Source organism: Dendropsophus ebraccatus, chromosome 14 (genome assembly GCF_027789765.1).
Source record: "Dendropsophus ebraccatus isolate aDenEbr1 chromosome 14, aDenEbr1.pat, whole genome shotgun sequence".
Taxonomy (NCBI): Eukaryota; Metazoa; Chordata; class Amphibia; order Anura; family Hylidae; genus Dendropsophus; species Dendropsophus ebraccatus.
In genome coordinates, this window is record NC_091467.1 from 66,658,170 (window position 1) to 66,671,306 (window position 13,137).

General features: G+C 46.5%; 1 long non-coding RNA gene across 3 annotated transcripts in view; it reads right to left on the reverse strand.

Moving 5' to 3' along the window:
- LOC138772712 (uncharacterized) overlaps positions 1 to 12,209 on the reverse strand; it is a 274,220-nt gene extending 262,011 nt beyond the window's left edge. For all 3 annotated transcript variants that reach the window (XR_011359804.1, XR_011359806.1, XR_011359803.1), the window contains exon 1: positions 12,130 to 12,209. This is a non-coding gene — a long non-coding RNA (uncharacterized lncRNA). The remainder of the gene's footprint in view (positions 1 to 12,129) is intronic.
- Between the last annotated feature and the right edge of the window lie 928 nt (positions 12,210 to 13,137).

Consider the following 13,137-nt stretch of genomic DNA (forward strand, 5'->3'; position numbering starts at 1 on the left):
TATCTATTATAGGAGGGATGTATCCCCGGTATAACGGCATCTATTATAGGAGGGATGTATCCCCGGTATAACGGCATCTATTATAGGAGGGATGTATCCCCAGTATAACGGTATCTATTATAGGAGGGATGTATCCCCGGTATAACGGTATCTATTATAGGAGGGATGTATCCCCGGTATAACGGTATCTATTTTAGGAGGGATGTATCCCCGGTATAACGGTATCTATTATAGGAGGGATGTATCCCCGGTATAACGGTATCTATTTTAGGAGGGATTTATCCCCGGTATAACGGCATCTATTATAGGAGGGATGTATCCCCGGTATAACGGCATCTATTATAGGAGGGATGTATCCCCGGTATAACGGCATCTATTATAGGAGGGATGTATCCCCGGTATAACGGCATCTATTATAGGAGGGATGTATCCCCGGTATAACGGCATCTATTATAGGAGGGATGTATCCCCGGTATAACGGCATCTATTATAGGAGGGATGTATCCCCGGTATAACGGCATCTATTATAGGAGGGATGTATCCCCGGTATAACGGCATCTATTATAGGAGGGATGTATCCCCGGTATAACGGTATCTATTATAGGAGGGATGTATCCCCGGTATAACGGTATCTATTATATGAGGGATGTATCCCCAGTATAACGATATCTATTATAGGGAGGATGTATCCCCGGTATAACGGTATCTATTATAGGAGGGATGTATCCCCAGTATAACGGTATCTATTATAGGAGGGATGTATCCCCGGTATAACGGTATCTATTATAGGAGGGATGTATCCCCGGTATAACGGCATCTATTATAGGAGGGATGTATCCCCGGTATAACGGCATCTATTATAGGAGGGATGTATCCCCGGTATAACGGTATCTATTATAGGAGGGATGTATCCCCGGTATAACGGCATCTATTATAGGAGGCATGTATCCCCGGTATAACGGCATCTATTATAGGGAATATTAGCCTCACAGCAGTTTCCAAGCCAAGAAAACAGCATTTAGTGTTTTTATGACCCTTCTCCGTTATCTCTCCTGTATAAGGGATATCTCTGTATTCTTATTGAATAACATTGATAACATACGCCTGGCTGAGGTCTGTACACAAGAAAATGTATACAAACATACAATATAATTCATCCAGGAAGCAAGGGCAAGTCTATGGATCAGAACCTGAAAGTATAGTGAACATACAAGCCATAGACGGCTCTCCAGCTGTAGCAGAACCACAACTCCCAGCATGCTCCGACAGTGTTTCGTAATGGCTGTATAACTGGTTTCCTATGGGTCCAAACTGGTTGCAAAACTACAACCCCCAGCATGCTCTGCCAGGTTTCAGTCTCCCATGAGTTTCAAAAGTGGCCTCTTATCGGTTTATACTGGTTTAAAAACTACAACTACGAGCATGTCCTGACAGGCCTCTATCTCCTATGGGTTCACACTGGTTGCAAAACTTCAAGTCCCACCATGTTCTGACAGGCTTTAGACTCATATGGGTCCATGCTGGTTGCAGATGTAGAACTCCTATCATGTCCTGTCAGCCAAGTTTTTTATGGGTCCATACAGTTTGCGAAACTACAACTCCCATTATGCCCTGACAGCCTTTGACCTCCTATGACTCCCTTTTGGTTGAAAAACTGATCTCCTATAGGTCTGCCCTGACTCCAAAATTAAAACTCCCATCAATCCCTAACAACCTTTGTCTGTCATTGCACGATGGGAGTGTAGTTTTGCATCAGCTTAAAGAATACTGCTGTAAAGCAATCTATTAGTCTAAAAACACATACACCAAAAACTGCATAACCTGCATAATCCCTCTGCACTATAAGAAACATAAGCTTCTTCCATGCTTCTGACTGGGAAAGGCAGATCTATAAGAGACAGGAAATGGGGTAACAGTGAGCAGTACCCCACAGAAACCTACTCAATGGGTGTTAAAAGGGTTATCCAGCGCTACAAAAACATGGCCACTTTCCTCCAGAGACAGCCCCACTCTTGTCTCCAGCTTGGGTGGGGTTTTGCTGCTTAGTTCCATTGAAGTGAATGGAGATAAAAGGGGTTATCCAGCGCTACAAAAACATGGCCACTTGAAGTAAATGGAGCTTAATTACAAACCACACCTGAACTGGAGACAAGAGAGGGGGAAAAGTGGTCATGTTTTTCTAGCGCTGGATAACCCCTTTAATTGCAAACCGCACCTGAACTGGAGACAAGAGTTGTGTTGTCTCTAAAAGTGGCCATGTTTTTGTAGCACTGGATAACCCCTTTAAGGTCACAGCAGGCCACCTACCCCAAGTACAGTAGGTCCTGGCACTGCCTATACCTGCCTGTGGGTCCTGGCTCTGCCCATACCTATCTGTGGGTCCGGGCACTGCCCATACCTGCCTGTGGGTCCGGGCACTGCCCATACCTGCCTGTGGGTCCGGGCACTACCCATACCTGCCTGTGGGTCCGGGCACTGCCCATACCTGCCTGTGGGTCCGGGCACTACCCATACCTGCCTGTGGGTCCCGGCACTGCCTATACCTGCCTGTGGGTCCGGGCACTGCCTATACCTGCCTGTGGGTCCGGGCACTGCCTATACCTGCCTGTGGGTCCGGGCACTGCCTATACCTGCCTGTGGGTCCGGGCACTGCCTATACCTGCCTGTGGGTCCGGGCACTGCCTATACCTGCCTGTGGGTCCGGGCACTGCCTATACCTGCCTGTGGGTCCGGGCACTGCCTATACCTGCCTGTGGGTCCGGGCACTGCCTATACCTGCCTGTGGGTCCGGGCACTGCCTATACTTGCCTGTGGGTCCGGGCACTGCCTATACCTGCCTGTGGGTCCGGGCACAGCCTATACCTGTCTGTGGGTCCGGGCACAGCCTATACCTGCCTGTGGGTCCGGGCACAGCCTATACCTGCCTGTGGGTCCGGGCACTGACTATACCTGCCTGTGGGTCCGGGCACTGACTATACCTGCCTGTGGGTCCGGGCACTGACTATACCTGCCTGTGGGTCCGGGCACTGACTATACCTGCCTGTGGGTCCGGGCACTGCCTATACCTGCCTGTGGGTCCGGGCACTGCCTATACCTGCCTGTGGGTCCGGGCACTACCTATACCTGCTTGTGGATCCGGGCACTACCTATACCTGCCTGGCCCCAATATACATCCTGAGTGAGTTGCTCTTTATAAGGATAGGACTGCACAGAGATTGGTATCATGTGTCAGCCACTATCTACAAGAACGCACCGCCAGGTTGTGCAACTGACAGAGTGATATTAAAGTCACATGAATATGGGATTTGTCACGCGGAATAAATGTCAATTCCTACGGGAGAAAAAAGGGATTGACATGAATACAGAATTACACCGTGTGCAAGTCACAGAAGACAAGGTGTGAACTGTGCCGCACCGCTGTGGACGCCAACCTGCATCTCCAGATTAGACACAAATCACAGAGTCACAGCGTGCGTTTGTCATACTATAGAAGAATACAAGCCTATGCCCTTTATTGCATGTGCCAGGAGACGTTCGACATGCAGAGGGCTGTGAGGTTCATCACTGTATAGGCATAATTCCCTTATATGATTTCAAGTAAAATCTAAGAAATTAAATATACCGCCATATACTGGCCCAATAGAACCCTATGGATAAGCCTGGCACCTGATGTGAACATGTACCTACATCATGTTTTAGGGCTATACAACAGGTATACATATAGATACAATGGCATTTCTAAGGTGTGCCTATTGACTATAATAAACCAAAAGTAGCCTACGAGCAAACTATGAAAATATGTATATTGTCAAGAAATAGATCCAAGGCAGTAAGGGTCCATTTACACAGAAACATTATCTGACAGATTATCTGACAGAGATTTGAAGCCAAAGCCAGAAACAGACTATAAACAGATCAGGTCATACAGGAAAGCCTGAGATTTCTGCTCTTTTCAAATCCATTCCTGGCTTTGGCTTCATATCTTTGGCACATAATCTTTCTGTGTAAATGGACCCTAACTAATAGACTACAATTGGTCTATCAAGGTCATTGGCCATGCTGGGACACATAAGTATACTGATATACCGGTGACACAGTCGCAAAACATGATGTGAATGGGGCCTACCTTTATGGCACAGTTTGGTGAGGACCTGGGGATGTAATCCTCACCAGTAACACAGGCGGGAGTATACTGTATGCGTCTCCATGTCTATTCTGCCACTGTGTAAAAACGTTACATAAGACGTTTAAAACTCACACAATTGTTAACCCAGTTCTTTGCTCTCTGTAAAGAGTCCCAAAACATGGTGTGAATGGGGCCTACCTTTATGGCAAAGTTTGGGGAGAGCCTGCGGAGAAGGCAGTTTTGTAATACAGGATGAGATCCTCACCGGTAACACAGGCGGGAATATACTGTACTGTATGCGTCTCCTATCATCGTGTCTCTATAAGACGGTATCATCCTATCATTGTGTCTCTCTCTGTATGAAGACGTTACATAAGACGTCTAACACTCACACAATTGTTAACCCAGTTTTTCGCTCTCTGTAAAGAGATACAGGCGGGAGCAGTCAATGCCAACACCTGTATGAGGTCCCCACAGCCTGGCGTACAGCGACGCTCATCCACTGTTATATCAATTACCGTCTCTATACAATGAGAACTTCCATACTTTTTAAACATTTAAGGTAATTTTAATTTTCTGGTGAATTTGATAAATTCTTCTCCACTGTGTTTGAATTCTTAACCAACGTCATGATCTGTGCTAGCTGTCAGTGAATGCGGACACCCTGGGGCTGATGTAGATGACTATTACATCGCTTACATGAATGGGAATAAAGTTGCTGCAGCCATCTGCTCAGAAGCTTCAGAAAACCTGTAAGAAAGTGCAAGGACTTTCCTGTGTAAGACAAGCTTTGAGCTCCCCCTAGTGGCAAAAAGTGAGCCTACAAAAACACATTTACCATAAGGGGTCATAGAAATGAATAGAAATGGTTCATCAATTTCAGCGAATCAGGTAATGGGTAAAGCAAGGTTCAGAGTGATGCGAGCCGTACACGGATTCATAGAAAGTCTCTGTAAATCTATACACTGCCGCACACTCAGCTTTGTAGAAAGAAACAAATGGGCACAGGGCTCAGCTAATCGCTACTGATCCATCATTTTAGAAATTGATGGAGTCTCAGCACCCTGGGCATGCTGGGAGTTGTAGTTTTGCGACAGCAGGAGAGGCACAGGTGGATGAACACTGTTCTAGGGACTATAACACTTCACTAGAATTCCTAAAGGCCTGTCGTGCCAATCCACATGCCTCCTGCCGGTTGCTGCATGTTCACCTCCTGTATAACAAGAGGTTTGGCTCCCGGCCTGGCATAACTCCAGTTTGGTGCCACCAGGTAATGCCTACTGCATAATGTTAAACCTATGCAGAACTACCACTCCCACCATTGGCAAGCTTATTCTGAGAGTTGTATTTTCAAAACAGATGACTCCAATATCTGTCCTAAACATGCAATGGTTCCAATACAGTCGCTAACACAGTGGTCATCAACCTGTGAAAGAACTGTAACTCCCAGCATGCCCTGATGGCCATTGTCAGCTATGGGTCCCTAATGGTTTCCAAACCCTTTCCTATGGATGCAGTTGGGACAGCTTCACATTGATAGTTGTAGTTTTGCAATAGCTGCAGAGCCATGGGTTGGAGAACGCTGCTCTGGATGCAGCAGCTGCAGCCTGTGGTCATCAGGACATGCTGGGAGTTGTAGTTGCAACAGCTGAAGAAAAGGTTGTAAACCACAGGCAGGAGCCCCATGGGGTAACTCTAGAATACCCCACTCCTATTGACTTCAACAGGAGACGAAAACCATGTGAGAAAGGAGCGATATGTCAATTACTTCCATGCAGTTACATTCTGAAGATCCCATTGAAAACAAGGGGGAGTTTCAGTGTAGCCCCCAACCTATACCGACCATGGTTCAAAGTAATGCTACGTTTACACGGCGCGATAATTCCACCAATTGATCATTTAACGATTTTGAAGCAACGATTTGTTTTTTTATAACGATCAGCATTTAGACAGATAAATTGTTAGAATAATCGTTAGAAAAATCGTTATTGCGATCATTTTTAAGATCGCTTAAGCCCATCTCACACATAGGGTGAATCGGTGAAAGACACGAAATGATCTGCAAATTTTTAGCGAAGGACCAGCAACGATTTGAGAACATGTTGAAAGATCACAATGAACGATTTCTCGATCGTCGCTTGAACGTTTGCTGTGTTAACACGAGCCGATTATTGCTCAAACGTAATCGTAATCGAAAATTCGAATGATAATCGTTAGGTGTAAACGCACCACAAGGTACATCCCAATGTCTGTTTCGCATGACTGAACATACCTGAGGGCTGCAGATATTTTTAATGCTAATGACGCTTAAATATTAACTTTCCAGTTAGGCCCCATTCACTCGTCCGTGTCAATTTTTACTGTCAGGAAATCCTGATCAGGAGGCCTTAAATGTCATCAGGAAAGTATCAGGATTTCCTGACAGTAATCCGTTTTTACCTTCAGGAAACCATCAGGAAAAACCTTCAGGATTTCCTGATGAGAAGAAAAATAGGACATGTATTTCTGCAAACTGGATGGTCACAGCTTGCAGAATTACAACTCCCATCATACTTGGCTGACAGAAAGTTGTACTTCTGCAGTCTATGGTCACCCAGGTTGCAGGACATGATGGGAGTTGTACTTCTGCAACCTGGATGGCCACAGGCTGCAGAACTACAACTCCCATCATGACCTGTCAGCAAGGTGGGGGTGCCGCGAGTGGCCGCAGGGGGGTGCGGGGGTGCCGCGAGTGGCCGCGGGGGGGGGGGCGCGAGTGGCCGCCGGGGTGCCACGAGTGCCCGGGGGGGGGGGTACCTGCAGACAAGGCGGCGGACGAAGAGGCAGCAGGAGGCTGGGGCAGAGGCGGAAGGTGGTCCGGGTGAGTGGAACTCCGGACGCTTTCCTGATGTGGGGCGTCCTCCTATGGGCGCGTCCGGGACGGATTTCCGGACGAAAATAGGACCGGTTCTAAAAAATCCGGTCCTATTTTCCGGAACAGACACCCTTCCGGAAAATTCCGGAAGGGTGTCCGTGTCCAATGAAAGTCTATGCGTCCGGAAATCCGGACGTGTGAAGGGGGCCTTACAGCCCAAGTCCAGAGAAATATAGAACTCCACTGAACTCTGGACAGTTCCTGACACAGAGGTGGTAGCAGAGAGCACTGTGTCAGACTGGAAAGAATACACCACTTCCTGCAGGACAAACAGCAGCTGATAAGTACTGGAAGACTTGTGATTTTCACATATAAGTAAATTACTGTATAATTTCTGACACCAGTTGATTTGAATTAAATTTTTTTATACCAACAGTCAAAATGAAAGAAAAACATTTTGGCAGCAGTGCCCCTTTAAGTAAAATTATCATATGAATTTAATTAATAGAAAAAAACTTTACAAAAGTTTCCTTAAAAAGTCACAGTTTTTTTTTGCAGAAATTAATATTACAGGCGATTTTAAGAAACGTTGTAATTGGGTTTATTAGGCAAATATGCCATTTTCTGCATTCAAAAGCCTTTTCCCAGGCCCCCTCCTCCCTCCTCTTTTCCATTCACTGCAAAATATCAGGAAATTGACTGGTTGCATCAGACACAACCCTGTCTGTTCTATAGAGAGGGGAGGGAGTTAGTCGGCAGCAGAGAGCAGAGAACAAAGCATTACACAACATGGAGGTGGGTGACAGCAGTATTCAGAGGTCTGAGAGGTCAGTGCTGACTGTCAGAGGAGATAGAGGGTGATTAACTGTAGATTAACTCTTTGTTGTCCTGTTTTGGTGCCTCATCTCTCTCCACCCCTCCCCTCACCATAAGCAAGCCATGAAGACAGGGGGAGAGCTTCAAACTGTTTTTTCACGACAAAAAATCCAATAAACCCAATTACAAAGTTTCTTAAAATCGCCTGGACTATAGATTTCTGAAACAATAAAAAATTATACAACAGTGACACTTTAACCCTCCATAGGGCGAGCACGGGTTCTCCTGTAAGTACAGCACTCTGTCTGCCAGGAGCAAATTCATTTTCCTGAACTTCAGGATTAGAGGAATGGAGACATCACGTTCCTGACAGACGAAGCGGACTGGGGATCCTTATTTGGGGAGCAGCGAGAGTTTATAGAAGCCCAGAGACAGGAGAAAACCTTGCTGGATCCCGTCGTGTCTCCTGACGCTGACACGTCTGCTGGAGCGGGCATTAGATGAAACGGCTGCTGCATGAACCCAGATTCCAATTTTATCCGGAGAAAGCAATTCTTTCTCTCAGTCATCTTTCTCGGTGTCCTTGTTTGAAGGGATTTCGAGCAGAGCAGATAATCCTAACTTTGAACAGGCCGGGCTGTGCTGGGAGTACGATAGAGGCCGTCACTTTCTTCTGATTCCGTGTGATTGGGGGAACGACAGGGGGAAAATGCCACTGGCTTATCTCTGCAGAGCAGCCGCACCAAAGATGGTGGGAGCCTGGAGCCCTGTGGGGGAGAAGTGTCGTTCCTCGGTAACGTGACATAGAAAGACGCTGTGACAGCTCCAGTCACATGAGGTAAACAGTGAGCGGGTCACGTCCAGAGCACATACCTGTCGCATCATTGCATCTGGTAGGAGAGCTGTCAGGGTATGCATAGAATAATGTCCAAGTCCATGACATGAAGACTCCAGACCACCGGTGTCAGGCTCATGGCCCTCCAACAGGTGCAAAACTACAATTCCCATGAAGCTTTGCATCATCGGAATTGTAGTTTTGCAAAAGCTGGAGGGTCACTAGTTTATCGCCCCTCCTCCAGACCTATTAAAGGGGTTATCCAGCGCTACAAAAACATGGCCACTTTCTTGCAGAGACAGCCCCACTCTTGTCTACATCGTGGGCGGGGTTTTGCTGCTCAGTTCCATTGAAATTAATGGAGCTTAAAGGGGTTATCCAGCGTTACAAAAACATGGCCACTTTCCCCCTACTGTTGTGAAACTCAGTTCCATTAAAGTAAATGGAGCTTAATTGCAAACCACACCTGAACTGGAGACAACAGGAGGGGGAAAAGTGCACCTGAATTGTAGACAAGAGTCGTGTTGTCTCTGAAAGAAAGTGGCCATGTTTTTGTAGCGCTGGATAACCCCTTTAATTGCAAACCACACCTGAACTGGAGACAACAGGAGGGGGAAAAATGCACCTGAATTGTAGACAAGAGTCGTGTTGTCTCTGAAAGAAAGTGGCCATGTTTTTGTAGCGCTGGATAACCCCTTTAATTGCAAACCACACCTGAACTGGAGACAAGAGTGGTGCTGTTGGGAAAGTGGCCATGTTTTTGTAGCACTGAATAACCCCTTTAAAGGGGTTATCCAGCGTTACTAAAACATGGCCACTTTTCCCCGTCTCGTCTCCAGTTGTGGTCTGCAATTACAGGGGTTATCCAGTGCTACAAAAACATGGCCACTTTCTTTCAGAGACAACACGACTCTTGTCTACAATTCAGGTGCAGTTTGCAATTAAGCTCCATTCACTTCAATGAAACTGAGCAGCAAAACCCCGCCCAAGTGGCCATGTTTTTGTAGCGCTGGATAAACCCTTTCAGCTCCATTTACTTCAAAGGAACAGTGTTTGAAACCTCAATCTGGAGACAAGAGAGGGGAAAAAGTGGCCATGTTTTCGTAGCGCTGGATCCCCTTTAACTTCCAAACTAATGCAAGGAGTCCTATGACAGGTGTATGTTAAAGGGACCTGACAGCAGAAACACAAAGCAGAATGGGGGCCATAATGGTGGCAACGCCAGCTGTTAGGGTGGGTTCACATTGAGGAATTCTCGCAGATAAACCCTGCGGAACTCCGTCGGCTGTACGCTCTCGCGGCCACGCGCCTTTCCGCCGGCTCCATAGACGCCATTCTATGGGCCGCCTGATTCCGCATTCCGCCGAAAGAATTGACATGTCAGTTATTTTAGCGGAATGCGGAATCAGCCGGCCCACAGAATGGTGTCTATGGAGCCGGCAGAAAGGCACGCGTCCGTGAGCGCGTAGAGCTGTCGGAATTCCGCAGAGTTGATCCGCTAGAATTCCTCAGTGTGAACCCACCCTTACTCAGAATTCCCAGAGTCTTTTTAGACCAGAACTGCTAACATATAGCATTGGGCCATGTTCACACACTACATTTGCCTGTTAAACAACGACCGTTGTTTAAAAGCACTGCTTAATTGCATAGCAGTGTATGGAACAACAGAAGCAGTATATACACTGTATACTCTGTGGCCGTGTCAAACAATGGCCAATATTCTCACACTGTGTGAACATGGCCTTAGGCTGCATTCACACATTGCAAATTCGCACCGTAAAACACGGACAGTGAGAGCCTGTCCTGGACGGAGCAAACATGGAACGTGTGAATGTGGCCTTAGGGTGACTTCACACCTACCGGATCCGTTGCAGATTCGCAGCAAGATCCGCTGCGGATCCAGTGCCATTCATGCCGAGAGAGATTGACATCCCACTGTAAGTATGTAAGTTACCCCCCCCCCCCCCCGCAGCAGAGAACATACATTACCTGCTCGGCGACATGGCTGCATGTGAGGCTCCCATAGGTCCTGCTCAGCCAATCAGTGCAGGTAATGTACGTTCTCTGCTGCAGGGGGGTTAACTCACATACTTACAGCGGGATGTCAATCTCTTTCGGCATGAATGTTACTGGATCCGCAGCGGATCTCTCTGCGAATCCAGTAGGTGTGAAGGCACCCTTAGGCTGCGTTCACATGTCCCATAAATTTGTCTGTGGTTGCATATCTGGGACCATTGAAGTGAATGTGCCCATTCACATGATCCGTGCCGCGACCTGCACCGCGAAAAAATATTGCAGATCGAGGCACTGATCATCCCCCCTACCGCCCGGCAGCAGAGATGACAGGAGTGCATCAGCAGATCCTCACCCCTGCCTTGGTTATGAATGGGGTAGTTTTTATGTGTCGGCCTATATAACCTCATATAGAAATATTCTGGAGTTCGGATGAGAGACTTGGAAGGCAGCTGCAGGGACATCACACACACCGCAGCAGTGTACAACTAATCCCACATCCCAAACATGTATAATATAGTCACCTGTCAGTTCACTGTTCTCCTTCTAATGCACATGGCGCTAAAAGCACCTCATGTGGGTAGCAGATTACAATTCCCATCATGCATTGCTGACAGCTACTCCCAGGCTAGCCTCGTCCACCTGTATTGCCCTGATTGCTAAAGAGCATGTTCAACTCCTATTGTGTTCCCTCACCGATGAGCCTTTCACATTAGTTCCTAATGGTGCGTTTACACAGACAGATTTATCTGACAGATTTCTGAAGCCAAAACCAGGAACAGACTATAAACAGGGAACGGGTCATAAAGGAAAGCTTGATTTCCCTTCTTTTCAGATCCATTCCTGGCTTTGGCTTCAAGAATCTGTCAGATAAATCTCTCTGTGTACACGCACCATTACACACACAGCTCACCCTCCTATACACCCTAGTTCTGCATCTGAGCATGTGCGACCAGAAGGCTACAGATGAACCACAGGTCGTAACCCTAGGCAACAACTGTAAGCAGCGGTAAGTGATTCAATAACTATGTATGTTATACTTGAATGAAGTCACCTTTGTATACCAGAAAATATCCCTTTAAGAACCGAACTACAATTCCCATCATATGTGGACAGCCAAGGCATGCTGGGAATTGTAGTTTTAGCAGCAGCTGGAGGGACTTAAAGTGTTTAGTAGATAATTCTGAATGGATTCCCTGCCCAATATTTAATATCTGTACAATCCCTTTAATTTTCTTGCTATTTGATCAGACTTTATGTACATGATATAGGCCTATGCCCGACCACCAACGTCCTGCAGTTTCCCTCATGAACACTATATGGTGGGGGGCAGCAGAGATAACGATAGTATATCCTCACATAAAGTAGACATGGCGCCTATAAGTCAGACAATAGCGTAGAAGCCCCGTCAGTGAGGCAGCACCGGGTCTGTTCCCGCCCCACACACCGGCAATATCACCGACTACGCGGGAAGACGCCACTCACCAGTCCTGCTCCTCTACTGCCTGAGAGGATCTGAAGCTGCCCTCCTGATTGGCTGATGACTGTCATGTGATCGCTTCTGCTCGCAGGTTACTGTGGGAGCTGTAGTTCCGTCCTTAGTGATGAGATTCCATTTAGTTATCATAGTCAATTGGATTAGAACTTCAACTCCCACAATGCTTTGGGTGGATTTAGATTTTTGTCATTGTTGTATGTCATTTTTATGCTGAGTAAAATCTCCAAAATGTTGAAGAGACTATATCATAAAAACTAGATAAGGATATAACTAACCATTGCTAAAATCTGCTGGGTGGCTTGGATGCTCAGTGGGGGCAATTTTTTTTGTACCCATGGGGGGAGATTTATCAAACATGGTGTAAAGTGAAACTGGCCCAGTTGCCCCTAGCAACCAATCAGATTCCACTTTTCATCGCTCACAGACTCTTTGGAAAATGAGAGGTGGAATCTGATTGGTTGCTAGGGGCAACTGAGCCAGTTTCACTTTACACCATGTTTGATAAATCTCCCCCATGGTGTCTGTATCGGATAGGTATAAACCTTTGGCCCCATAAAAAGCCCAACTAATGGTGGTTTTACACAGAACGATTTATTGTTCGAATTTGCACAATAACGATCGAATTCGAACGATAATCATACGTGTAAACACAGCAAACGATCAAGCGACAAGCGAGAAATTGTTCATTTTGATCTTTCAACATGCTCTCAAATCGTCGTTGATCGTTCGCAAAAAAATTTGCAGATCGTTCCGTGTAAACAGTCGTTCGCCGATTTAACCAATGTGTGAGATCGCAAAGCGAATTTTCCATACGATATATCGTACCGTCTAAACGCTGATCGTTATGAAAAAAAAAAACCGTTACTCCGACATCGTTAATCGTACGATCGGGCCAATTATCGTTTTGTGTAAAATCCCCTTTAGACGGAACGATATATCGTACAGAAAAATCGTTTTGCGATTGCTTAAGCCTATCCCACACATAGGTAAAATCG